The sequence below is a fragment of the Primulina tabacum genome, chromosome 12, assembly GCF_025594145.1.
Source record: "Primulina tabacum isolate GXHZ01 chromosome 12, ASM2559414v2, whole genome shotgun sequence".
In the NCBI taxonomy this organism is placed as follows: Eukaryota; Viridiplantae; Streptophyta; class Magnoliopsida; order Lamiales; family Gesneriaceae; genus Primulina; species Primulina tabacum.
Genome location: NC_134561.1, coordinates 18,238,937 through 18,266,848, shown reverse-complemented (window position 1 = coordinate 18,266,848; position 27,912 = coordinate 18,238,937). Strand labels below are relative to the sequence as shown.

The 27,912-nt window shown below is 38.4% G+C and overlaps 1 long non-coding RNA gene across 1 annotated transcript; it reads right to left on the bottom strand.

Moving 5' to 3' along the window:
* Positions 1-6,828: 6,828 nt before the first annotated feature.
* LOC142520529 (uncharacterized) lies at positions 6,829-8,101 on the bottom strand. Its single transcript, XR_012813947.1, has 3 exons — positions 8,012-8,101; positions 7,425-7,484; positions 6,829-6,916 (listed from the first exon to the last, which is right to left on the bottom strand). It is a non-coding gene; the product is annotated as an uncharacterized LOC142520529 (long non-coding RNA).
* Positions 8,102-27,912: the final 19,811 nt, after the last annotated feature.

The following is a 27,912-nucleotide window of genomic DNA, read 5'->3' as shown; positions in this document are numbered from 1 at the left end:
TCCAGCAGCTGCGCAACTACAAGACTTGCGTTGGTTTCGAGACTATCGGCCATTAGGGGCGTGAACCACCGACCAGAGACTCTTACCAACATCCCAAGGAATGATTTGAACCATGGCTAAGGGCCCTAGGCCAGCCACAATCCGCATCACACCATAACTCAACCGAAGGGTCCAACCGAGAGCATCTTGAATGCGTGTGTAGTGTTTATGCTATGATCGATGTCTCGTGTCGTTCCAATGGCCATTTGATTGACCATGGCACGATCTAGACATCTATGAGCATGATATGAACCGTGGCTAAGGGCCATAGGCCAACCAAGATCCATACCAAGCAACAAAAGAAACGAAACCATATGCTGAAAAATGGAAGGGCCGAAGGGACATAGGGGCTGTTGTGATGTTTTTATTAAAAACCGATGAACCAAGGACCAAGCCACAAAAAGGGCAACTTAGTCACGTCTTAGACATGCTAGGGAAGTGATCCAACCATGGCTATAGGCCCTTGGGGCAGCCAAGATCAGATCCTTCCTCCATGACAAGAAACTGAATTTTCGAACAACATTTTCTGCACCTATGGGGACTTGCTGTCATTCTGAATTTTCAGCAAGCATGGGGCTGGTTTGAATGGACCAACATGGTCCTAATGCATCCTACTACTTGTATACAAGCCGCCTTGGGAGCTTGGAGTCGATCCAATACCTGAAACTCACAAACCAAAAGAAACCGTGAAGCTTGCCAAGGAAATCGAAAATTCTGCATGTGTGGTTTCAAAATGTTTTGACTTGGATCTCGATTTTTACTTGAATAAACATGATCATGTCCTGAAAAATAAATGATAATATGACTTGATTGAGGTTTGAAAGAAATCTAGACATGCCTGGTTTCGTTTCAAAAGAAAATGAACGAAATGACGACGACGCGGCACGGAGGAGGTGGAGCGCTTCTCTTTTCTACCTTACTTTGCTCTCGATTTTTCTCTCTTCTTTTTGGCTAGGTACCTCACGATTTTTCTACTGAAAATGAGTGTGAATTCACTCTGAATTTTCGAAAAGGAGAGGGGGGGAAAAATGGTTATGAGGGGTGAGGAGAAGGGTGCACAATATAAGGAAGAATCAAGACCAAGTCCACTCCCCTTTGAATTTTATATTTTGAATTGATATCAAATGAGTTGGTGGATGCTTCTAGGAGGTAGTGGCCGAAATTTTGCTTATTTTCTAGTCTAGGATATGTCCATTAATTAATTAAATTGTGCTCCCAAAAATCCTAGAATTATCCTACTAATTACATGCAAAGAATTGGTCAAAATTGATGAGTTGGAAAATGAATCTTCTAGCACTAAGGGTGGCCGAAAAATGCATGATAAAATAAAGGGAAATGTTGATTATCTAGTCAACTAATAATCCTTGAAAGCCTTACTAATCCTTTAAATAATTTAGTGAGCTAACCCCTTAATTTAATAACTTAAATGAGTTCATTTCTTAATCACCTCAAATAATTAAATTAAATCCTCAAACCTCCCTTTCTAACTTAAATGAACTTGGTTGCTAGCTAAATTAACTTCTGGAAATATTTCTCGAATCTTAAATTCTATCTCAAAACTCCAACTCCGGTCCGGCCTCACTGAAATAACTGAAATGCTAAAAATCAAACTACTGAACTGAAATAATAAAATAATTAACTTCAAACAAATGCATTTAAAATAATCATGCAATGAAGTCAATTAAATTTAAAAATCTAGAATTATGCATGGCTTATACGTCTACTGATATACGGGTTCTACAAAAATAGTTCATCGTTAATCATCGATCATCATTCATCATTCATCGTTCATCATTATCGTTGGTGAATTCAGTTCATTAGAGGTGACTATCGTACATAATTCATCATTTACGTGGATCCATCATACATAGAACCGCGGTACCCGACGGCTGTCGGACATCAGTTACAGGATCACCCATCCACTGTGCCTAGGCCTCATCATCAGCATTTACATATATGTCTTAAACATTTACAAATACTTCGATAGCCACAACTAATTCCCGTCATTCAAAACATTATCATTTCATCACTTATAAAAAATCTTGCACGTATGAAATTTCTTTAAATTCAAGCATGCAACATATATTTTCATAAAATCTTAAAAGTCTTGAATCATGATGCATGAACATTTAAAATATACTAAATTTGTGCTCAAGGTGCTGCCAGAACCAACATCTCACCCAGGTGCAAAATGACCATTTTGCCCCTGGAAACCCAAAAATGGTCATTTTGCCCTGGAAACCCAAAAATTACCGTTTTGTACTTAGAGGAAAATTTTCACGTTTTTGAAATTTTCTTAATTCCATTAACTCTAACATGTCCCAATTAATTATTTAAGCCTACATGAATTTTCCCAAATTTTTATTTGGTTTAAATCGATGACTTTTAAATTAATGTTTAAATATAACATATTAATGCGTTTTAATCCCGAATTAAACCAAACAAGCATAAAATTTCCAAATTAAAAACTTGGACTTCTAATAATTATTTGAGCTTAAACATAATTTTTCATAATTTTACTAACCTTAAATCTAGGCGTTTCAATTAATTCTTTAATTAACGTTTCGTGCGGCAATTAAATCCCGGATAAAGCATGACCGGGAATCTCATGTATGTGGTAGTGGATTTTCCTTGCCATCCCAGTACTGTGGTTTAGTCTAATCAGGAACATTTATGTGTGGGTCAATTGCTTTGAAACATATCTCTATGCAAAATGACACAGTTTATGCTTGTTCAAGTATGTATAATGCAAGCATGTTTATGAAAACTTTTATGATGATGGCACGTCTATGTTTAGGTTATCACATTCAAGTTTATGTATATAAGTTCTACTTTAAAGATGCATGTGGTTTTACTATATACTACTTGTTATATCATGTTTATACATGTTGAGTCTTTAGACTCAATAGACTTGATCGATGCAGGTGAGGACGAATATGAGGAGAAGATGGGTGGGGAGCAATTAGCCGGCTCGGACTGCTCAGGAGGCTAAACCTGAGGATCGCCTACGCTTTAAGAACTTTATGCATGTTCTAAATACTCTGATTTTTAGGATATTGTTTATGATGTTTAAATGTTTGCCTTTTTGAAAACTTCGATTGTAATTCTTTTTATTTCAAATATTCTTAGATGCGCAGTTTATTTAAACGTATTCTGAATGATTGCTAATTATTTAGGAAATTTTTATTTTCCGCGAATTGTAAAATAGCTTAAAAGTACAGTACGTTACAGCTGGACATTGCATAAACCAAATGGCATCCTTCTGAATGCAAATGTTCCAAAAGGACATGCGAATGTTGTTTTATCTTGATCTTCGAGTGCAATGTGAATTTGATAATAGCCTGAATATCCATAAAAAAAACAGTATTAGGGATGACCTGCTACTCTTTCTAAAATTTAATCCAAAAATGGTAACGGAAAATGATCTTTTCTAGTGGTGTCATTTAATTTTCTATAACAATAAACATCCGCCAACTAGATGGGACTCGAGTTGTTAACAATTCACTTTTTTAATTTTTTTATCATTGTGATGCAAGGTTTTTATGGAACTACTTGTGTTGGGCTTACCCACTTACTATCAGAAATAAAGTAGATAATTCCAACATCGAGTAATTTGAGAACTTTAGTTTTCATAAAATGTGTGGATTTAATCTCCTTTGTGGTTATTGATATGTTTTAGCATTTTATTCTAAATGAATTTTGTTTGTTCAAATTAGTGGATTAATGCCCTTGAGATCTTTTAGTGTCCAACCAATTGAATTTTTATGTCTTTTAAGCATATCAACTAATTTATCTTCTTGTTCACTCCTTAGTTTGAAAGAAATTACCACCGGATATGTTTCATCTTCTCCAAGGATTGCATACTTCAATTCTTATGGCAAGGGTTTTAACTCAAATATGGGTGGTCTATCTTTGTTCACATATTTTGCCTCAAATTCTTTAAATGATACTAGTAACGAGTGATACCTGATAAAATCATCAAGATCAATTTCAATATTTTCTTTAACAGTATCAATTGAACAAATATCTAATTGTTCACGAGTACTCTCTTCTTGAATGTTTTCTTCCACAAGAGTTTCAATAAGATTTTCATCTTCACTTTCATCTCCTTCATCATGTGGTTGCTTAAAAACATTAAGCTCCAAGGTCATGTTACCAAATGACAACTTCATTATTCCATTCCTGCAATTTATTAGAGCATTAGAAGTTGCTAAAAATGGACGACCCAAAATTATAGTAATTTCATTACAAGCTTCAATAGGTTATGTATCTAAAACTATTAAATTTTCATGATATACAAAGTTATCAACTTGGATCAACACGTATTTTACCATACCTCTTGGCACTTTAAAAGATATATCGACAAGTAAAAGTGTTATCGAAGTAGATTTTAACTCGCCTAGATTGAGTTCTTGATAAATTGAATATGAAAGTAAATTCACACTAGCTCCAAGATCAAGCAAGGCTTTTTTAATCTTTCGTTCTCCAATAATATATGAAATAGTAGGACAACCAGGGTCTTTGTATTTTAAAGAATTATTATTTTGAATGATTACACATACTTGTTCGGCTAACAATGCTTTCTTTTTCACATTCAATTTTCCTTTCACGGTGCACAAGTTTTTTAAAAATTTGGCATATGATGGTACCTACTTTATTGCATCTAATAAAGGAATATTAACTTTTACTTGTTTAAAAATATCATACATATCAGAATTTAAAATTGATTTTTTTTGTATTTTTAATGTAGGAGGGAATGGTTGTGACACTATCTATTGATCCTCATCTTTGCAATTAATGGGTTTCACTTCCTTACCCTCTGGAGTTTATTAATCATCATATTCACAAGGTTCAAGAATAGATTTTCCATAACCTTACCACTGCGAAGGGTAATGTGGGGACCCGAACCTAATTCATCTTCTTAATCATTATTAGGATCATTTAATTAATCTGGGTCTAAATTTTTTTTTTAAATATATATGCGGAAACGTAAAGTAATCAATCTGATATAAATATTAACATAAAGTACAAATCATGTACAACATATGTTTATCGCAACTAGAGTTCAGCCACTACAACAAGTACTTAAAATCAATCTACTCTAAGTCCGGATCTCCACGCTAATCTTGACTCTCATTCTCTTCGTGACCCTGATCCTGTCACACCTGTTGTCATGCACACATACAAACAAGACAACAGCCGGATAACTCCGGCGAGAAATACATCCCAGTATAAACCATGTAAACAAGCAGTCATATAAAAGCATATATAAAAGCATGAAACACATATTCATATCATGTATCAAATCGGAAGACATGTATCGATATAAAGCTGTAAATAAAACTCTGGACTCGTCATCTCAGACTCGACTCATCTCTAATCTAGGGATCTCGGTTCCTGGACATTGGTACGATATACCAAATTTTAGCGATAGGAATGAATCAACTCCTACCAAACCTCCAGTGTCTTGGCGAATTAGCCGAAGACTTGGCACATCAGCCAATGACTAGGCACATCAGCCCCTGACTCAACACATGCTCTGCTATGAATCAATAGACTAAGCATATCAATCTCATAAAATGCCAATATCAATGCAATAACAATTCAGTATGTGATTTTGGGAAACTTAAGTTGAATCAAACTCGAGTTGTGCAATCCCGAATCAACATTGATTTATACCTTTCTTTCAGTCGATCTAACTCTGTCGAAGTCTCAGATTCAATCCTGTCAATACTCAATCTGGCAATTACAATATCGAGGGTATCGTATCAATATACAACTCAGATCAATACTGGATATAATCAGAACTGAATCAAATTCTGTTTCAACGGCATAACTGTACAATTTCAATATACCCAGCAATACAAATCAACAGATATCGAATCCCCCAAATCATAATCGATACAAAACAAATCTGATATCAAATCTCAATCAAATCAACTCAGAAAATCATAACAATTCTATACGGTATCCGTTCTTCAATCCGGTTTCGATTATATGATGTCTAACATATCAGAAACACCATATATGAATCATATTTAATTCCTCCAACATCATATTTTCAAAACATAACAAAACGCAATAAAACTTACGTTTAGTTGAAGCCTGCGTCGATAGAAACACAGTACTGAAGTCGGATTGAAATTCTGACGGGCGGATCTTGCACAAATTCAAATTTAAGAAATGAAAAGGCGCAAGGATTTTTCACAATTTCTCTGAACCTTTCGTTCTTCTGAAATGGATGAAGATTTCATATATATATATATATATAATGCATGGTTACAAAAGGTGGCATGATTCTTTAAACAGCACGTCTCGCGCAAATGTGCGACCCTCCTTGCCGCATATGCGCGAGACACTATGTCTCGGCGCGTCATCCTCACAGCATCTGGCGCATATGCGCGCCCTCGTTCGGCGCATATGCGCGAGGTCCTTCACAACTCTCTGCAACCCTCGCCCACATGCACGGATACATGTCGCGCATTTGCGCGAGGTTCTCTGCCTGCCTCGCGCATATGCGCCCTGTCCGGTCGCGCATATGCGCGAGGTGTTCTGTCCTCGCACATAACTCGGTCTTCTTTTTGCCTATCCCTGTGCCGCCCCAAACCTCGCCACGTAATCATACAACATGTGACGTCATATGCATAAAAATTTTTTTTTCGACGACGTAATAATATAATGCATATACGACAAAATAGTGCAATCACCACACTATCTACGTCAGTGCAGCAGAAACAGTATAATAAATACATACACATATACAACTCAAATAAGACAATGAACCATACTGTCTTTATCTACTATCAACTACAGGACTGTTTTACTAGACACACCTAGTCATTCACCTCTATCATGTCTCACAGCATAGTCCTGTAACCTGTCCAACAGAAAAAGCCCCAAAGGGTGAGCATACACAACAATCATCGCAATACATAACAGTTATATTAACAACAACCTAAGATATAACTGAAATGATAACAGAAATACCCCCTTTGCCGTTTCTGGACAATCAGCCATCAACAATCTCAACAACATCACACTGCAACAACAACATCGACGACACGTCGCACCCCAACTCCGGCGACAGCAATATCATCGAACGAACAACAACATCGACGATAAGTCGCACCCCAACACCGGCGACAGCAATATCGTCGAACGAATAACATCAACGATACGTCGCACCCCAACTCCGGCGACAGCAATATCGTTGAACGAACATCAACGTGACGTCTCCCAACAACGACGGCCAACAACATCAACAATAATAAACAACAACAAATATAATATCAAATGACCCATTTCCGGTGATTTACCATCGTTCAACGCAATAGTATTCATCAATACTGAACAATAACAATATATGCTCGTACGTCGACACGTACCTAATAATCGAGTATATATACAATCTTGCTATTTCTTTGATCCTGAGGCTTGTGATGTATCTAAATAATTCAACAATAATTATCAGATCATTGTCACCGTATCAACAAAGTTATAACAGCCTCAATATATAACATCAAATAGCCCAACAACAATTAATTCAATAAAATATAAAACTCGATTATAAATTTGTATTGTTCAACAATTTAATATTGTGGTGTATTTAAATCACAATACTATCATCAAATACAGCCTAATTAATTTAACTTCAAATAATAGGCTATTTTATAACATCCGTCAAATTACGAAAACTTTATATCAACGTGTAGCCTATACTTCGTAGATTCCGAATATATAATCAGAATTAATAACAACTGAAAAACAACTCTCCAATCTCAATCCAATGATTAAAAATCCCTAATTATAATAAATTAGGAATAATTCAAAACAACAATACAATAATCTTCTCTACTTCGTTAAAATCATACACTACTCAACAATATTCAATTTCGGTATGATTTATCAATTTATTGGATTTATTCCAGAAATCGACGAATTTCAAACATCACCAAAAATATAAAATTTATACCTCAAATCGAAGACCTCGTGTCAACGATCTCAGAACTGAAGTCGGTTCGTCGATTGGATAAACCGATAAATCGCAAGATCGAAAAAAAAAATCACAAACCCTATATTCTTCTCTCTCTTCGATACTGTATCTATTCATTTCTTTTGAATAGTACGGTGGAATTCATAGTCTCAATCTTTTTTTTAAAATTTTTTTTTAAAATATTATATTATATTATATTATTAAAATAATATAATATAATGTATAATATTTAACATTTTAACACCGGTATATCACTTTGGACCAGTCAAACGACCAAATTTTCCAAAACTCAAAATATGAAACTTCTATATCTTTGAGTTTTCTACGTTATATCCAAATTTCAAATTATTTGGACTTCATATGATCAAAATATGTCATATTTCCCTCTTTAAAAATCGTTAAATATTTAGTAATATCACATTACTAAATCAAAAAATTGTGATATTTACTTCAGGCATTACATTTTTACCCCCCTTAAGTGAATTTCGACCTCGAAATTAAACAACAACAGTAACAAAATGCATAAATAAAAGATACGTCATACCATCAGAATAAGTAGGGGTAGAGCTCCCTCATATGCCGCTCTGTCTCCCAAGTGGCCTCTTCGACACCTCTATGTTCCCACTGAACCTTCACCATCGGTATAAGCTTACTACGAAGCTTCTGTTTAGATCGATCCGAAATACAAACTGGTCTCTCAACATAAGACACGTCAGGATCTAACTGAACCTCAGAAATATCCAATACATGTGAAGGATCCGGCTCATACTTTCGCAACATCGACACATGAAACACATCATGAATACCAGATAAAGATGGAGGTAGAGCCAATTGGTAAGCCAAAGTGCCTATCCGCTGCAATATCTCATACGGACCAACATACCTCGGTGCCAACTTTCCTTTTATACCAAATCGCACAGTGCCACGAAAAGGAGAAACTTTCAAAAATACTCGATTACCCTGCTGAAACTCTAAGAGTTTTCGTCTTTTATTGGCATAGGCGGCCTGTCTATCTTGAGCTGCTTTCGATCGTTGCTGTATCAACTTTACTTTCTGTTCCATCTCATGAATCATATCAGGACCGGTAACTGCAGCTCGATCAACATCATCCCAGTATAACGGAGATCTAAAACGTCTCCCGTACAATGCCTCAAATGGAGCCATATTAATACTACTCTGATAACTATTGTTATACGCAAACTCTACCAATGGAATAGATGACTGCCAAATAGATTTAAAATCCATAACATACGCACGCAACATATCCTCCAGTGTCTGAATAGTACGCTCAGTCTGACCATCTGTCTGGGGATGATAAGCCGTACTCAATCTCAACTCTGTCCCCATCGCAGTCTGCAATCCTTCCCAAAAATGAGAAGTAAATCGAGGATCTCTATCAGAAATAATAGACACTGGAATCCCATGCAACCGTACAATATCTCGTATATACAACTGTGCCATCGTCAAGTACGTACTACTCATGCTATAGGGTATAAAATGTGCAACTTTCGTCAATCGATCAACAATCACCCAAATAGCATCAATAGTTCCAGTGCTTCTTGGCAAATGAGTCACAAAATCCATCGATATGTGCTCCTATTTCCAAGTCAGCACTTCTAAACTCCTCAATTCACCTCCCGGCCTTCTCCTCTCAGCTTTGATCTGTTGACAATTAAGACATCGACGTACAAAATCAATCACATCACGTTTCAATCCCTTCCACCAAAACTGAGAACGTAGATCCTTATACATCTTCTTGCCACCAGGGTGGATAGAATATCGACTACAATGTGCACGCCGCAACAGGCCCTGGCGCAACTCAGATATATCAGGAACTACCCATCTATCATTCGTCCTCAAACTGCCATCATCAGCCACTCTAAAACGAGTATCTTGTTTCTGAGAAACTAACTCCCTCCATCGCTAAACTCTCTCGTCTGTCATTTGTGCATCACGAATACAACCATATACATCAGGTTCAGCTAATAAGGTAGATACCTGGATAGGAGTCGTCGAGATATCAAAATCATATCCCAATGAACAACAAGACATCATCATAGCTGATAAACGACTCACATCTTCTGCAGTACAACTCACTTTACGGCTCAATGCATCAGCTGTAAGATTGGCTCGACCAGGATGATATTCAATCTCACAATCATAATCCTTCAGCAAATCTAACCATCGTCTCTGTCTCATATTCAACTCTATCTGGGTAAACAAAAATCTCAAGATCTTATGATCAGTATAAATCGTAAACGAGGTACCATATAAATAGTGTCGCCATATCTTCAAGGCAAAGATAATGGCTGCCAACTCCAAGTCATGAACATGGTACCTTGTTTGGTGTGGTTTCAGCTGTCTCGAGGCATATGCCACAACATGTCGATCCTGCATCAAAACACATCCCAAACCATGTAATGATGCATCAGTATAAACAATAAACCTCTCATTTTCTGTAGGAATTGATAACACCGGTGCAGTCGTCAGTCGGTGCTTCAACTCCTGAAAACTCCTCTCACATGCTTCAGACCACTGAAATCGCACACCTTTCTGAGTCAAATGTATCAAAGGCCTAGCAATCTTTGAAAATCCCTCGATAAATCGACGATAATAACCTGCTAAACCCAAGAAACTACGAATCTCAGGTACAGATGTAGGTGCAGACCACTGTAACACGGCTTCGACCTTCGTTGGATCAACAGAAATCCCATCTCTCAATATAACATGATCCAAGAAGACCACTCGATCCAACCAAAACTCACACTTACTAAGTTTGGCATACAACTGTCTATCTCGCAACACCTGTAACACTGAACGCAAGTGCCCTGCATGCTCAGCCTCACTCCTGGAATATATCAATATATCATCAATAAACACAATAACAAATCGATCGAGATAATGCTGATATACCCTATTCATCAAACTCATGAACACAGCTGGAGCATTCGTCAACCCAAACGGCATAACTAAAAACTCATAATGCCCATATCTGGTCCTGAATGATGTCTTCTGAATATCCTCCTCTCTAACTCGTATATGATGATATCCTGACCTCAAATCAATCTTCGAATATACCGAGGTTCCTTGTAACTGATCAAACAAATCATCAATACGAGGGAGAGGATATTTATTCTTAATCGTTACCTTATTCAGCTGTCGATAGTCAATACAAAGCCGCATCGTTCCGTCTTTCTTTCTCACAAATAAGACTGGTGCACCCCAAGGCGATACACTAGGGCGAATGTATCCCTTGTCCAGCAAGTCCTGCAACTGGGCTTTCAATTCTCTCAACTCTGCTGGTGCCATTCTGTAAGGAGTACGAGAAATAGGGTAAGTACCTGGCATCAACTCAATCCCAAACTCCACCTCACGAGCTGTTGGGAAGCCTGGAATCTCATCAGGAAATACACCAGCAAACTCAGCAACTACAGGTATCTCCTCTATTCCCATCTCCTTCTTCTTCTCTGTCACATCTACAGCATAAATAAGATAACCCTCATGTCCATGCTCCAATAACCGAGACATCCGGATAGCAGATACCAACGGAACACGGGGACGAGAACCCTTCCCATAAAATGTCCAACGCTCTTTCTCATCTGTATAAAAATATACCACCCGCTGATAACAATCAACTGTCGCACAATATCTCCTCAGTACATTAATTCCCATAATACAATCAAAATCAGTCATCTCTAGAATAATCATATCAGATCTCAGCTCATAGCCCTCATAAGAAATAATACCATCTGATATCATCGATACAACTGATATATCAACTCCAGAGGGTGTCGAAACAGAAAGAGGCATAGACAATGGAGACGAGCGCATATGATGCTCAACCACAAACCTCTTCGATATAAATGTATGTGAGGCACCAGTATCAATTAGAATATAAGCAGGATAAGAACATAAATAACACTTACCCGCTATAATCTCCTCTCGTGCCTCCTCTGCCTGCTCTCGGGTCAAAGCATACACCTGTGCCTGAGGCGGACCAGCTCCCTGCATACGTGGCTGTCCTCCAGAGGGTCGCGGTGTAAACTGCTGAGACTGTCGTCCTCCTCTCCCTGAGGATCTACCTCTTTCACTCCTGGGCTCTCGGTGTCCCTCACGACTAGGACACTGTCTGGCTATATGGCCCACACCGCCACACTCAAAACAGGTGATCTCGGTCTGTGTACACTGTCTGATCAGATGAGGTCCCCCACAACGAAAACATCTCACTGCTCTGGACACCTCTCTCTGCCCCTGAACAGACTGAGAACTGCCCCCACGACTCTCAACACGTCGCGAATCAAATCGACGCTTCCCAGATGATGATGAAGAAGATGAACCCTTCTGATATTTAAAAGACCGTCCCTGCGGTCGCAATGACTCCCTAGTCGGCTCTGATAATCGTCCCTGAGCCCCATACTCCTGCATCACCAACTCAGCCATCTCAGCTCTCGTCACTGTATCCTCAAATGATACAGGGTTATTCGATTGCACACGATCAAATAACTCTAACTTTAACCCTCTCAAGAAATGCCTCATCTTAGGATGAACATTCGTAGCAACATGTGGCACATATTTCAACAATGCAGAATATCGAGTCTCATACTCAGCAACAGACATACTACCCTGTCTCAAATCCTCAAATTCTTTCTCTTTCTTTTGTCTGGCAGCTATAGAAAAATATTTATCAAGAAAACGAGATCGAAACACATCCCAATCAACAGTATGGCCCTGAGCTCTCAATCTGGCCTCAGTCATCTGCCACCACAATAGTACATTCCTCGAAAGCTGAAATGTTGCCAATCGTAACCAAGCAGACCTAGCACACGGAGCAGTCACAAATATCTGCTCTATCCTCTCAATCCACTCCTCGCCTCGCTCACCAGTCTCAGAACTATCAAATCTCGGTGGAAGATAACTGCTGAACTGTGCCAAAGTCAACTCACCGGGCAATAAAGGCTGATCTGCAGGTGCCTGTCCAATAGGAGGAGGTGGCAATGGATTCATCTGTCCAAATCCACCGTCAACCTCGTCTGTTTCCTCGTGTGGATGTACCTGTTCTCTAGCTGCCATCACTGGAAATCAAATTGTTAATCATAACATTTAACAATTACAATCCAGTAATCATCATCACACCATTCACACGAAAATATACACAACTAAAGAACAATCAATCATATCGAGAAATCATCAATAACAAGTCAAATGCACAGACACACGCAGATAATATAGTTATCCAACTCCCTCATCACAAATCCAACTCCTAACCATCCCAAACATCTAACATATGCTCTGATACAACCAAATGTGGCGCCCCAAACCTCGCCACGTAATCATACAACATGTGACGTCATATGCATAAAAATTTTCTTTTCGACGACGTAATAATATAATGCATATATTACAAAATAGTGCAATCACCACACTATCTACGTCAGTGCAGCAGAAACAGTATAATAAATACATACAAACATACAACTCAAATAAGACAATGAACCATACTGTCTCTATCTACTATCAACTACAGGACTGTTTTACTAGACACACCTAGTCATTCACCTCTATCATGTCTCACAGCATAGTCCTGTAACATGTCCAACAGAAACAGCCCCAAAGGGTGAGCATACACAACAATCATCGCAATACATAACAGTTATATTAACAACAACCTGTGATATAACCGAAATGATAACAATAATACCCCCTTTGCCGTTTCTGGACAATCAGCCATCAACAACCTCAACAACATCACACTGCAACAACAACATCGACGATACGTCGCACCGCAACTCCGGCGACAGCAATATCGTCGAACAAACAACAACATCGACGATACGTCGCACCCCAACACCGGCGACAGCAATATCGTCGAACGAATAACATCAACGATACATAGCACCCCAACTCCGGCGATAGCAATATCGTTGAACGAACATCAACGTGACGTCTCCTAACAACGACGGCCAACAACATCAACAATAATAAACACAAACAAATATAATATCAAATCACCCATTTCCGGTGATTTACCATCGTTCAACGCAATAGTATTCATCAGTACTAAACAATAACAATATATGCTCGTACGTCGACACGTACCTGATAATCGAGTATATAAACAATTTGGCTATTTCTTTGATCCTGAGGCTTGTGATGTATCTAAATAATTCAACAATAATTATCAGATCATTGTCCCCGTATCAACACAGTTATAACAGCCTCAATATATAACATCAAATAGCCCAACAAAAATTAATTCAACAAAATATAAAACTCGATTATAAATTTGTATTGTTCAACAATTTAATATTGTGGTGTATTTAAATCACAATACTATCATCAAATACACCCTAATCAATTTAACTTCAAATAATAGGCTATTTTATAACATCCGTTAAATTACGAAAACTTTATATCAACGTGTAGCCTATACTTCGTAGATTCCGAATATATAATCAGAATTAATAACATTGACAAAAAACTCTCCAATTCAATCCAATGATTAAAAATCCCTAATTATAATAAATTAAGAATAATTCAAAACAAAAACACAATAATCTTCTCTACTTCGTTAAAATCATACACTACTCAACAATCTTCAATTTCAGTATAATTTAACAATTTATTGGATTTATTCCAGAAATCGACGAATTTCAAACATCACCAAAAATATAAAATTTATATCTCCTCAGTACATTAATTCCCATAATACAATCAAAATCAGTCATCTCTAGAATAATCATATCAGATCTCAGCTCATAGCCCTCATAAGAAATAATATCATCTGATATCATCGATGCAACTGATATATCAACTCCAGAGGGTGTCGAAACAGAAAGAGGCATAGACAATGGAGACGAGCGCATATGATGCTCAACCACAAACCTCTTCGATATAAATGTATGTGAGGCACCAGTATCAATAAGAATATAAGCAGGATAAGAACATAAATAACACTTACCCGCTATCATCTCCTCTCGTGCCTCCTCAGCCTGCTCTCGGGTCAAAGCATACACCTGTGCCTGAGGCGGACCAGCTCCCTGCATACGTGGCTGTCCTCCAGAGGGTCGCGGTGTAAACTGCTGAGACTGTCGTCCTCCTCTCCCTGAGGATCTACCTCTTTCACTCCTGGGCTCTCGCTGTCCCTCACGACTAGGACACTGTCTGGCTATATGGCCCACACCGCCACACTCAAAACAGGTGGTCTCGGTCTGTGTACACTGTCTGATCAGATGAGGTCCCCCACAACAAAAACATCTCACTGCTCTGGACTCCTCTCTCTGCCCCTGAACAGACTGAGAACTGCCCCCACGACTCTCAACACGTCGCGAATCAAATCGGCGCTTCCCAGATGATGATGAAGAAGATGAACCCTTCTGATATTTAAAAGACTGTCCCTGCGGTCGCAATGACTCCCTAGTCGGCTCTGATAATCGTCCCTGAGCCCCATACTCCTGCATCACCAACTCAGCCATCTCAGCTCTCGTCCCTGCATCCTCAAATGATACAGGGTTATTCGATTGCACACGATCAAATAACTCTAACTTTAACCCTCTCAAGAAATGCCTCATCTTAGGATGAACATTCGTAGCAACATGTGGCACATATTTCAACAATGCAGAATATCGAGTCTCATACTCAGCAACAGACATACTACCCTGTCTCAAATCCTCAAATTCTTTCTCTTTCTTTTGTCTGGCTGCTATATAAAAATATTTATAAAGAAAACGAGATCGAAACACATCCCAATCAACAGTAAGGCCCTGAGCTCTCAATCCGGCCTCAGTCATCTGCCACCACAATAGTACATTCCTCGAAAGCTGAAATGTAGCCAATCGTAACCAAGCAGACCTAGCACAAGGAGCAGTCACAAATATCTGCTCTATCCTCTCAATCCACTCCTCGGCTCGCTCACCAGTCTCAGAACTATCAAATCTCGGTGGAAGATAATTGCTGAACTGTGCCAAACTCAACTCACCGGGCAATAAAGGCTGATCTGCAGATGCTTGTCCCATAGGAGGAGGTGGCAATGGATTCATCTGTCCAAATCCACCGTCAACCTCGTCTGTTTTCTCGTGTGGATGTACCTGTTCTCTAGCTGCCATCACTGGAAATCAAATTGTTAATCATAACATTTAACAATTACAATCCAGTAATCATCATCACACCATTCACACGAAAATATACACAACTAAAGAACAATCAATCATATCGAGAAATCATCAATAACAAGTCAAATGCACAGACACACGCAGATAATATCATTATCCAACTCCCTCATCACAAATCCAACTCCTAACCATCCCAAACATCTAACATATGCTCTGATACAACCAAATGTGGCGCCCCAAACCTCGCCACGTAATCATACAACATGTGACGTCATATGCATAAAAATTTTCTTTTCGACGACGTAATAATATAATGCATATACGACAAAATAGTGCAATCACCACACTATCTACGTCAGTGCAGCAGAAACAGTATAATAAATACATACACACATACAACTCAAATAAGACAATGAACCATACTGTCTCTATCTACTATCAACTACAGGACTGTTTTACTAGACACACCTAGTCATTCACCTCTATCATGTCTCACAGCATAGTCCTGTAACATGTCCAACAAAAACAGCCCCAAATGGTGAGCATACACAACAATCATCGCAACACATAACAGTTATATTAACAACAACCTAAGATATAACTGAAATGATAACAAAAATACCCCCTTTGCCGTTTCTGGACAATCAGCCATCAACAACCTCAACAACATCACACTGCAACAACAACATCGACGATACGTCGCACCCCAACTCCGGCAACAGCAATATCGTCGAACGAACAACAACATCAACGATACGTTGCACCCCAACACCGGCGACAGCAATATCGTCGAACAAATAACATCAACGATACGTCGCACCCCAACTCCGGCGACAGCAATATCGTTGAACGAACATCAACGTGACGTCTCCTAACAACGACGGCCAACAACATCAACAATAATAAACAACAACAAATATAATATCAAATCACCCATTTCCGGTGATTTACCATCGTTCAACGCAATAGTATTCATCAATACTAAACAATAACAATATATGCTCGTACGTCGACACGTACCTGATAATCGAGTATATAAACAATCTGGCTATTTCTTTGATCCCGAGGCTTGTGATGTATCTAAATAATTCAACAATAATTATCAGATCATTGTCACCGTATCAACACAGTTATAACAGCCTTAATATATAACATCAAATAGCCCAACAACAATTAATTCAACAAAATATAAAACTCGATTATAAATTTGTATTGTTCAACAATTTAATATTGTGGTGTATTTAAATCACAATACTATCATCAAATACACCCTAATTAATTTAAATTCAAATAATAGGCTATTTTATAACATCCGTCAAATTACGAAAACTTTATATCAACGTGTAGCCTATACTTCGTAGATTCCGAATATATAATCAGAATTAATAACAACTGACAAACAACTCTCCAATCTCAATCCAATGATTAAAAATCCCTAATTATAATAAATTAGGAATAATTCAAAACAAAAACACAATAATCTTCTCTACTTCGTTAAAATCATACACTACTCAACAATCTTCAATTTCAGTATGATTTAACAATTTATTGGATTTATTCCAGAAATCGACGAATTTCAAATATCACCAAAAATATAAAATTTATACCTCAAATCGAAGACCTCGTGTCAACGATCCCAGAACTGAAGTCGGTTCGTCGATTGGATAAACCGATAAATCGCAAGATCGAAAAAGAAAATCACAAACCCTATATTCTTCTCTCTCTTCGATACTGTATCTATTCATTTCTTTTGAACAGATTGAATTCCACCGTCTCAATCTTTTTTTTTAAAAATTTTTTTTAAATATTATATTAAATTATATTATTTTATTAATATAATATAATGTAATATATAATATTTAACATTTTAACACCGGTATATCACTTTGGACCAGTCAAACGACCAAATTTCCCAAAACTCAAAATATGAAACTTCTATATATTTGAGTTTTCTACGTTATATCCAAATTTCAAATCATTTGAACTTTATATGATCAAAATATGTCATATTTCCCTCTTTAAAAATCGTTAAATATTTAGTAATATCACATTACTAAATCAACAAATTGTGATATTTACTTCAGGCATTACAATCCCGGTCTGATCTGTTCTGTCTATAACCACATCAATTTATCAACAAATCATATCAGATTACAGTAATCAAAATCTCGGGCATTACATTTCTCCACCCCTAAGATCTGATTTCGTCCCCGAAATCACAGGCAATCAAATCAGATATCAATTCAGATACAATAAGGATTGGAGAATAGAAGCCAAATAAAAATACTCACATTAGTGAAATAACTCAGGAAATCTCTTTCTAATGTCTGACTCAGTTTTCCAAGTAGATTCTTCGATGCCATGACGACTCCACTGAACTTTCACAAGCGGAATAGTCTTCGTTCGAGTTGTTTTTCCTTTCGATCGAGAATCTGAATCGATTTCTCGAAGTAACTCAGTGTCTCGTCCAGTTCGGCCTCATCTGGCTGAATAATATGTGAAGCATCAAAAAGATATTTCCTCAATAACGATACATGAAAGACATCATGTATCCAGATAGAGAAGGAGGTAGGGCGAGTCGATAGGCACGATCTCCCATCTTCTCGAGAATCTCGTATGGCCCAATATATCGTGGAGACAACTTCCCTTTCTTGCCAAATCTGAAAACTCCTCGGAAAGGTGAAATCTTCAAGAATACTCGGTCTCCTGCCTCAAATACCAATGGTCTACGTCGAGCATTGGCATATTTGGCCTGTCTGTCTTGAGCTGCCTTCATTCTCTTCTGAATCAACTTCACTTTCTCAGTCACATCTCTGATCATATCAGGTCCAATCTCAGGCATCTCAGAGATATCATCCCAATAAAGAAGGGATCTGCATTTCATACCGTACAACGACTCAAAAGGAGCCATCTAAATACTCATCTGATAGTTGTTGTTGTACGAAAACTCACAAAGTGGCAATGAATCCTGCCAACTAGTGCTAAAATCAAGCACTACGGCTCTAAGCATATCCTCCAGTGTCTGGATAGTCCACTCTGACTGTCCGTCGGTCTGTGGATGATATCTGGTACTCAGATGTAACTTTGTACCTAGAGCCTGCTGTAAACTCTGCCAGAAGTGCGAAGTAAACCGAGGATCACGGTCTGAAACAATCGACTTCGGCACTCCGTGCAATCTGACCACCTCTCTGACATAAATCTCTGCCATCTGGTCATGTCGGTACGTCATCTTGTACGGAATAAAACATGCTGATTTGGTCAATCTGTCAATCACGGCCCAAATTGCATCACAACCTCGGAAGGATATCGGTAACTTTGTCACAAAATCCATGGAAATGTGATCCCATTTCCATTCAGGAATAGATAAACTCTGTAACCGTCCTCCTGGTTTCTTTCTTTCTGCTTTCACCTGCTGTCAATTCAGACATTTGGATTCAAATTCAGCAATATCAGCTTTCATCTGTTTCCACCAAAACTGTCTTTTCAAATCATTGTACATCTTTCTGCCACCAGGATGAATACTGAATCGACTGCTATGCGCTTCGGACAATATCTGTCGTTTCAAATTGGAAACATTCGGCACAACAAGACGATTATTCACATACAGTACACTATCCCGTACCTGATACTCAGATCGATGCCCTGCTCTGACCATCGATACTGAATTATGAACATTCTGATCAACTTTCTGAGCCGCTTTAATTTTTAAAATCAGCTCTGGTTCAACTTGAACAGCATATAATCTCATCGGTCTGTAATCTGTCTCAAATATCAATCCAGACAAACAGCAGTCTTCAATCATATTCGAAACACCAATCGTCGATAAGGATAAAGAACATACCTTTCGACTCAGTGCATCTGCTGCTGCATTGGATTTCCCCGGAGAGTATTTGATTTCACAATCAAAGTCTTTAAGCAAATCAAGCCATCTTCGCTGTCACATATTCAACTCTGACTGTTAAAACAGATATTTCAAGCTTTTATGATCGGAATAAATCTCAAACTTCTCACCTTAGAGGTAATGTCGCCAAATCTTCAATGCAAAGACGATGGCTGCCAATTCAAGATCATGAATTGGGTAGCGAGTCTCATGCGGCTTCAATTGTCTCGAGGCATAAGCAATAACATGCCCTCGCTGCACCAAAACACATCCCAGCCCTCTGTGAGAAGCATCGCAATAGACCACAAAGTCACCAGTACCTGATGGAATCGTTAAGATCGGAGCACTGGTCAATATTTTCTTCAATTCAAGAAAACTGGACTCACAGTCTTCAGACCAAATAAATTGAGCATTCTTCTGAGTCATCTGAGTAATCGGTTTAGCAATACTCGAGAAATCTTTAATAAACCGTCGGTAATATCTTGCCAAACCCATAAAACTGCGTATCTCTGGCACAGAAGTCGGTCTCGGCCAACTGATCACAGCCTCAACCTTTCTAGGATCAACAGAAATCCCATTTCCAGATATAATATGACCAAGAAATACAACATGTCTCAACCAGAATTCACATTTCGACAGTTTTGCATACAGTTTCTCAGCTCTCAGAGTTCTCAACACAATCCTCAAATGCTCAGCATGATCAATCATATTTTTCGAATATATCAGAATGTCATCAATGAATATAATAAGGAAATCATCAAGATATCTCTGGAATATACGGTTCATCAGACCCATAAATACAGCTGGAGCATTTGTCAAACCGAATGGCATAACAATAAACTCATAATGTCCATACCTGGTTCTGAACGCTGTCTTCGAGATATCAGAATCCCTTACTCTCAGCTGATGATATCCAGATCTCAGATCGATCTTGGAATATACAGAAGAACCCTGCAACTGATCAAATAAATCATCAATACGAGGCAAAGGGTATTTATTCTTTACCGTTGCCTTGTTCAGTTGCCGGTAGTCGATACAGAGTCTCATAGAACCGTCTTTCTTTCCAACAAACAATACTGGAGCACCACAAAGAGACACGCTCGGTCTGATATAGCCCTTGGCTAGTAAATCATCCAACTGTTCTTTCAATTCTTTCAATTCTATCGGTGCCATTCTGTACGGAGCTCTAGAAATCGGAACTGTACCTGTCATCAACTCAATACTAAAGTCTATCTCTCGAATAGGAGGCAATCCAGGAATTTCATCTGGGAAGACATCAGCAAACTCATACACCACTGGCAAATCCGCCAATGATGGACTCGATTTCAGTAAATCCACTGAATAGACAAGGAATCCATCCGCTCTTTTCTGCAATAATCGAGTCATATTTATAGCAGATATCAAAGGAATTCTGGCTCGAGAACCCTTACCGTAGAATTTCCACTAATCAGCCATATCCGGTGTGAATCTCACAATCTTGTGGAAACAATCAACAGTAGCTCTGTACTTGGTCAGCATATCGATACCGATAATACAGTCAAAATCAGACAACGCAAGCACAATACAGTCTAACTCAATCTCATGCCCGTCATACTGTAGTATACAATGTTTAACAGAATTCACTGATATCAAACCTGTCCCCAAAGGAGAAGAGACAGACACTACAGCAGATAAAGACTCAACAGGCAATGCATGACTCAATGCAAATCTCTCAGAAATAAATGTATGTGAAGCACCGGTATCAATCAATATATAAGCAGGATAACCACGTAAAGAACAGGTACCTGCAACAACGTCATCCGGTGCTTCCTGAGCCTGCTCCTCTGTCAAAGCAAATACTCTGGCCTGCTGTCTCGGAGGCTGGCTCACTGTCTGGCTTCCTCCTGGCCTCTGCTGTGACTGAGGAGTCGTCGGTGGTGGCTGAAAGGAATGAACAGCTGACGATCGTCCACCTGTCTGAGCCACTGATCTAGATGACTCTGCTCCCTGGGATCTCTGGGAACCTCTCTGTGGACATACCCTAGCAAAGTGTCCCGACTATCTGCAGATGTCGCAACTACCAAATACTCCTTGGCATTGCTCTGTTGGATGTCTCCCTCCGCAAGTCTTGCAATAGACCCCGGTATAGCTCTGGCCCTGTCGGGAACTCCCTGAGCTAGAGGAACTGCTTCTTGACTTCTTGAACTGCTTTCCTTGAGCCTTCAAGAAACCTTTCTTTCCACCACTGCTGCTGCCACCCTCGAATCTGGGAGGAGGTTGCTGTGGTCTCGGTGCTGGAGGAACATACGAAGCTCCTTTCTGTCTCATCAGACCAGCTTCAGCTCCTTTGGCTTTGTTCAGGGCGTCAGCAAAGTTATTCGGTCGCCCAGTGTTCACCAATGTAAAAATCTCGGGGTTCAAACCATTGATGAACTGATCAGCAATAGCTACCTCATTCTCGGCCACATGTGGAGCAAATCGCAACAAGGTAGAGAACTTGGTCACATACTCCTCAATGTTCAATTGACCCTGTCTCAGATTGGCAAATTCTGCCCTCTTGTCTTTCCTGGACGACACTGGGAAAAATCTCTGATAAAACTCAGCTTTAAAAACATTTCAGGTAATAGTCGTACCTCGATGCTCCAATGCTCTCTTTGTCGTAGTCCACTAGTTCTTTGCAACATCATGCAACTGGTGCCCTATCAACTGGACTCGGCGCTCATCTGTATAATCTAAAGAATCATACAACATCTCTATGTCATCTAACCAGCTCTCACAATCAACAGAAGTCTCTGTTCCTTTCAGGGTTGGCGGTTTAAATGACTGAAACCTTTTCAACAGTGTTTCCATCGGTGTTGCTGTCACATCCATCGGATTTGCAGATGTACTACCCTGTTCAGGTACTCTTCGAGGAGGCATATCTGATTACCAAAAGGGTTAGTAACCAAATATAACAAACCTTTTTCAGTCCTCCTCTGATTATCTTACTGCTGATCTAGAATCGGTTCTGATTCATTCCCAATAATACACATTACCAAATCAAATCAGATAATCAGGTAATCATGTATTATATAAAGCAGTAATACATACTAACAATCAAAATCAAGGAAAGAAAACTCATTCTACCCCGCTCACTAGCTTTTATCTCAGTCTAAGGTACCTACTGCTCTGATACCACCTGCTGTGGGGACACGAACCTAATCCATCTTGTTAATCATTAGTAGGATCATTTAGTTAATCTGGTTCTAAATTTTTTTTTTAAATAAAAATGCGGAGACGTAAAGTAATCAATCTGATATAAATATTAACATAAAGTACAAATCATGTACAACATATGTTTATTGCAACTAGAGTTCAGCCACTACAACAAGTACTTAAAATCAATCTACTCTAAGTCCGGATCTCCACGCTAATCTTGACTCTCATTCTCTTCGTGACCCTGATCCTGTCCCACCTGTTGTCATGCACACATACAAAAAAGACAACAGCCGGATAACTCCGGCGAGAAATACATCCCAGTATAAACCATGTAAACAAGCAGTCATATGAAAGCATATATAAAAGCATGAAACACATATTCATATCATGTATCAAATCGGAAGACATGTCTCGATATAAAGCTGTAAATAAAACTCTGGACTCGTCATCTCAGACTCGACTCATCTCTAATCTAGGGATCTCGGTTCCTGGACATTGGTACGATATACCGAATTTCAGCGATAGGAATGAATCAACTCCTAAGCGACATCGATATAAACCAAACCTCCAGTGTCTTGGCGAATTAGCCGAAGACTTGGCACATCAGCCAATGACTAGGCACATCAGCCCCTGACTCAACACATGCTCTGCTATGAATCAATAGACTAAGCATATCAATCTCATAAATTGCCAATATCAATGCAATAACAATTCAGTATGTGATTTTGGGACACTCAAGTTGAATCAAACTCGAGTTGTGCAATCCCGAATCAACATTGATTTATACCTTTCTTTCAGTCGATCTAACTCTGTCGAAGTCTCAGATTCAATGCCTGTCAATACTCAATCTGGCAATTACAATATCGAGGGTATCATATCAATATACAACTCAGATCAACACGGGATATAATCAGAACTGAATCAAATTCTATTTCAACGGCATAACTGTGCAATTTAAATATACCCAGCAATACAAATCAACAGATATCGAATCCCCCAACTCATAATCGATACAATACAAATCTGATATCAAATCTCAATCAAATCAACTCAGAAAATCATAACAATTCTATACGGTATCCGTTCTTCAATCCGATTTCGATTATATGATGTCTAACATATCAGAAACACCATATATGAATCATATCTAATTCCTCCAACATCATGTTTTCAAAACATAACAAAACGTAATAAAACTTACGTCCAGTTGAAGCCTGCGTCGATAGAAACACAGTAGTGAAGTCGGATTGAAATTCTGACGGGCGGATCTTGCACAAATTCAAATTTAAGAAATGAAAAGGCGCAAGGATTTTTCACAATTTCTCAGAAGCATTTCTCTGAACCTTTCGTTCTTCTGAAATGGATGAAGAATTCATATATATATATATATATCATGCATGGTTACAATACGTGGCATGATTCTTTAAACAGCACGTCTCGCGCATATGCGCGACCCTCCTCGGCGCGTCATCCTCACATCATCTCGCGTATATGCGCGCCCTCGTTCGGCGTATATGCGCGAGGTCCTTCACAACTCTCTGCCACCCTCGCGCACATGCACGGATACATGTCGCGCATATGCGCGAGCTTCTCTGCCTGCCTCGCGCATATGCAAGATGTCCGGTCGCTCATATGCGCGAGGTGTTCTGTCCTCGCACATAATTCAGTCTTCTTTTCGCCTATCCCGGTCTGATCTGTTCTGTGTATAATCACATCAATTTATCAACAAATCATATGAGATTACAGTAATCAAAATCTCGGGCATTACAGGTAATAACATATTTTACCTGATCCATTGGTTGAGTTCCAGAAGTTCCAGTTTGTGAATTATGATCCTTGGAATTATGCTGTGGTTGTGAAGGAAATTTAACTTTTTCATGAACACTAAAGGAAATGCAAATTTAGCAAGAGTATCTTTCAAATCTGTCATGGTTTCAGCATTTTGAGTATTGATAGACTCTTGCTTTACAATGAAAAAATTCAATGTATCTTCCAAATTCCTTTTAGGTGGAGGAACACAAGGTACATAATTTTGAAAATTTTGTTGATTTTGGAAATGTAGTTGTTAAAATTGTGATGCATTATCATTCCTCCAACTAAAATTTCAATGATTTCGCCAACTTGGATTGTAACTTTGAGAAAAATGGTTCAAAATTCGGCCTTTTGAAATTGTTCAAAACATTGACTTGTTCTAGGAGACATTCTTTAAAAGAGGGCAAAGTGGGACAGTCTTTTGTGGAATGATAACTTATATCACAAATGTGACACACAATTTCTTGAACAGATTTTAATTGACCATTCTTTTTCAATTTAAGTTCCTCAACTTTTCTTGGCAAAGAGGTAAATCTAGCTTGGATATCATGTTTATCATTGAGGGTGTACATACCTCCACAAGATGTGAGAGATTAAATCTTGTTTGATGATGGTTCGGTTGTACCTATAGTGTACCAATTTTGAGCATTTTCACCTAATGAATCGAGATACTCAATTGCCTCGTTTGGATCTTTATCTTCAAATGTTCAATTACACATAAATTCAACCATTTGCCTATCTTTAGGTGTTAAGCCTTCAAAAAATTGAGAAACAACTCTCCAAATTTCAAAATTATAATGTAGACAAAGATTAAACAATTCTTTATATGTATCTCAGCACTGATAAAAATTTTCTCCTTGTTTTTAAGTGAAAGTGATGATTTGCCTATTGAAATAATTTGTTCTATGAGACGGAATTTTTTTTTTCAAAAATTGTTGTTGCAATTGAAACGTCTGCTTATTCGTTTTCTTAAAAGTACTAGAAAATTTTTTATTTTTTTTTTAGAAAACCTCACACCTTCGGCCTAAACATATACATACATATAAAAATACTTTTGCACCATTTTACAATAAACCACCCACTAATAATTGAAAATCCAAAGGAAAAAGTCAAAACAAGAAATCGTAAGATGTTTTATCAACCTAAAAAGCAACAAATGTTGAAAAGTGTAGCTCATACTAAATCTCTCAAAAACCATAAATAAAATGTCTTAACTATCTTTAACTTAAACATAAACTTAAATGCGGAAAATAGAAGCGTTGGTCCTCGGGTTATGTGCACCGACAGTCCAGCAAGGTCACCCATCAAGTCCTACAAAGTAAGGATTATTAACATCACCTGCATCAACACACCTAGTAAGTCTAAAGACTCAACAAATTCTACCTTTAATAACAAGTAATACGTAATACAGTTAACATATAACGGTGAAAAATACTTGTACTTGAAATATCATTTTCATGTGGATGCATAAACTTAAACTTAAACATTTTCGTAGACATTTTCATGATGCATAAAAACATTTTCAAAAGACATAAACATAGTACTTAAACATGTTCATATTCATATCCATATTCGTGTCCATATTCATATTCATATCCATATTCGTGTCCATATTCATATTCATATTAATGCTCGTGTTTGTTGAATTCAGATCGTGATTGTGACTCGTATTCTTGATCGTATTAGGCGATGGATCCATCTAAAAAAAAACCACAGTACTGGGCGGCAGGGGACACCAGCAACACTCTAATTGGTCAACTGGGCCCTGGCCAACGTATTAACATATTCGTATTCGTATTCGTATCCGTATCCAAGGAAACACGATTGTCGGGCTCCCACTAGGACCATAACCCTCACGATATTTCCGACATATCCAGTAGTCACAATCCTTCACGTCCTTCAACATGTTATCACCACTTAATAACAACATGCATAATATCATTTTTATCTTGAAACCAAGCATGCAACATATCTTTTATTTGTCCAATTTAATCCTTGATAATCCATGACATTTAAAAAAACCTATTTCAACATTTAAAAATTCATAAACATGATACATTAACATATTAGCATATAAAACAGTAAATAGGGCACTGCCATGACGTTTACTAATTTTCCGGTGTAAAAAGACCGTTTTACCCCTGGACGTGACATTTTTCGTTTTTGACTTATTCTTGATTTTCTTGACTCTAACATGTCCCAAATAATTATTTAAGACTAAATTAAAATTCCCATAATTTTATTTAGCTTAAAGACTAGGCTTTTATATTAAATTCGTACTTATTCGGTATCAAGGCGTTTTAATTCCGAAAAATCGCAAACTTTAATATAAAATTCCTAAAGTCTAAATTTAGTCTCTTTATATTATCTTAGTACCCATGAATCACGACTCGACCCCCGTGAGCCGTTTTCAAGTTTTTAAGCTTAGGAAACCCTAATATGACACATAAACTTTGACCCCGAGCCATCTCTTGATTTTATCGAGTCACCCCTGAGCCATGTGGATCCAAACCCTTACCAACATCCTAGAGTACCCTACTGGACCTAAGGAACTCACGGAAACCACCCCAAACAGAAAATCGAAGCCCTCACACACCTACCCTAAGCAGGCCGAGAATTGCAAGTGCATGACCCTCACGTTTTTGGTGCCTAGGACTCCAGCTCACGACTTGGCTCTCTAACCAGTCTCTCCAGCCCTCGCCTAGGACACTTAGGACACACCCTGACCCAGCCCAGGCCCCCTGGACCGAGTCCACAAGTCTGCAACATGCACACAACCTGCGCACATCTCCCTTGCCTTCTCTCGGGTAGGAGTCCTTGCTGTCAAGGAATCCTCCCATCCACTTAGCTCGAGTCCTAGCATGGCTAGGACTCTTCCCTTGACTCCCTTGTGATCCTGGCTA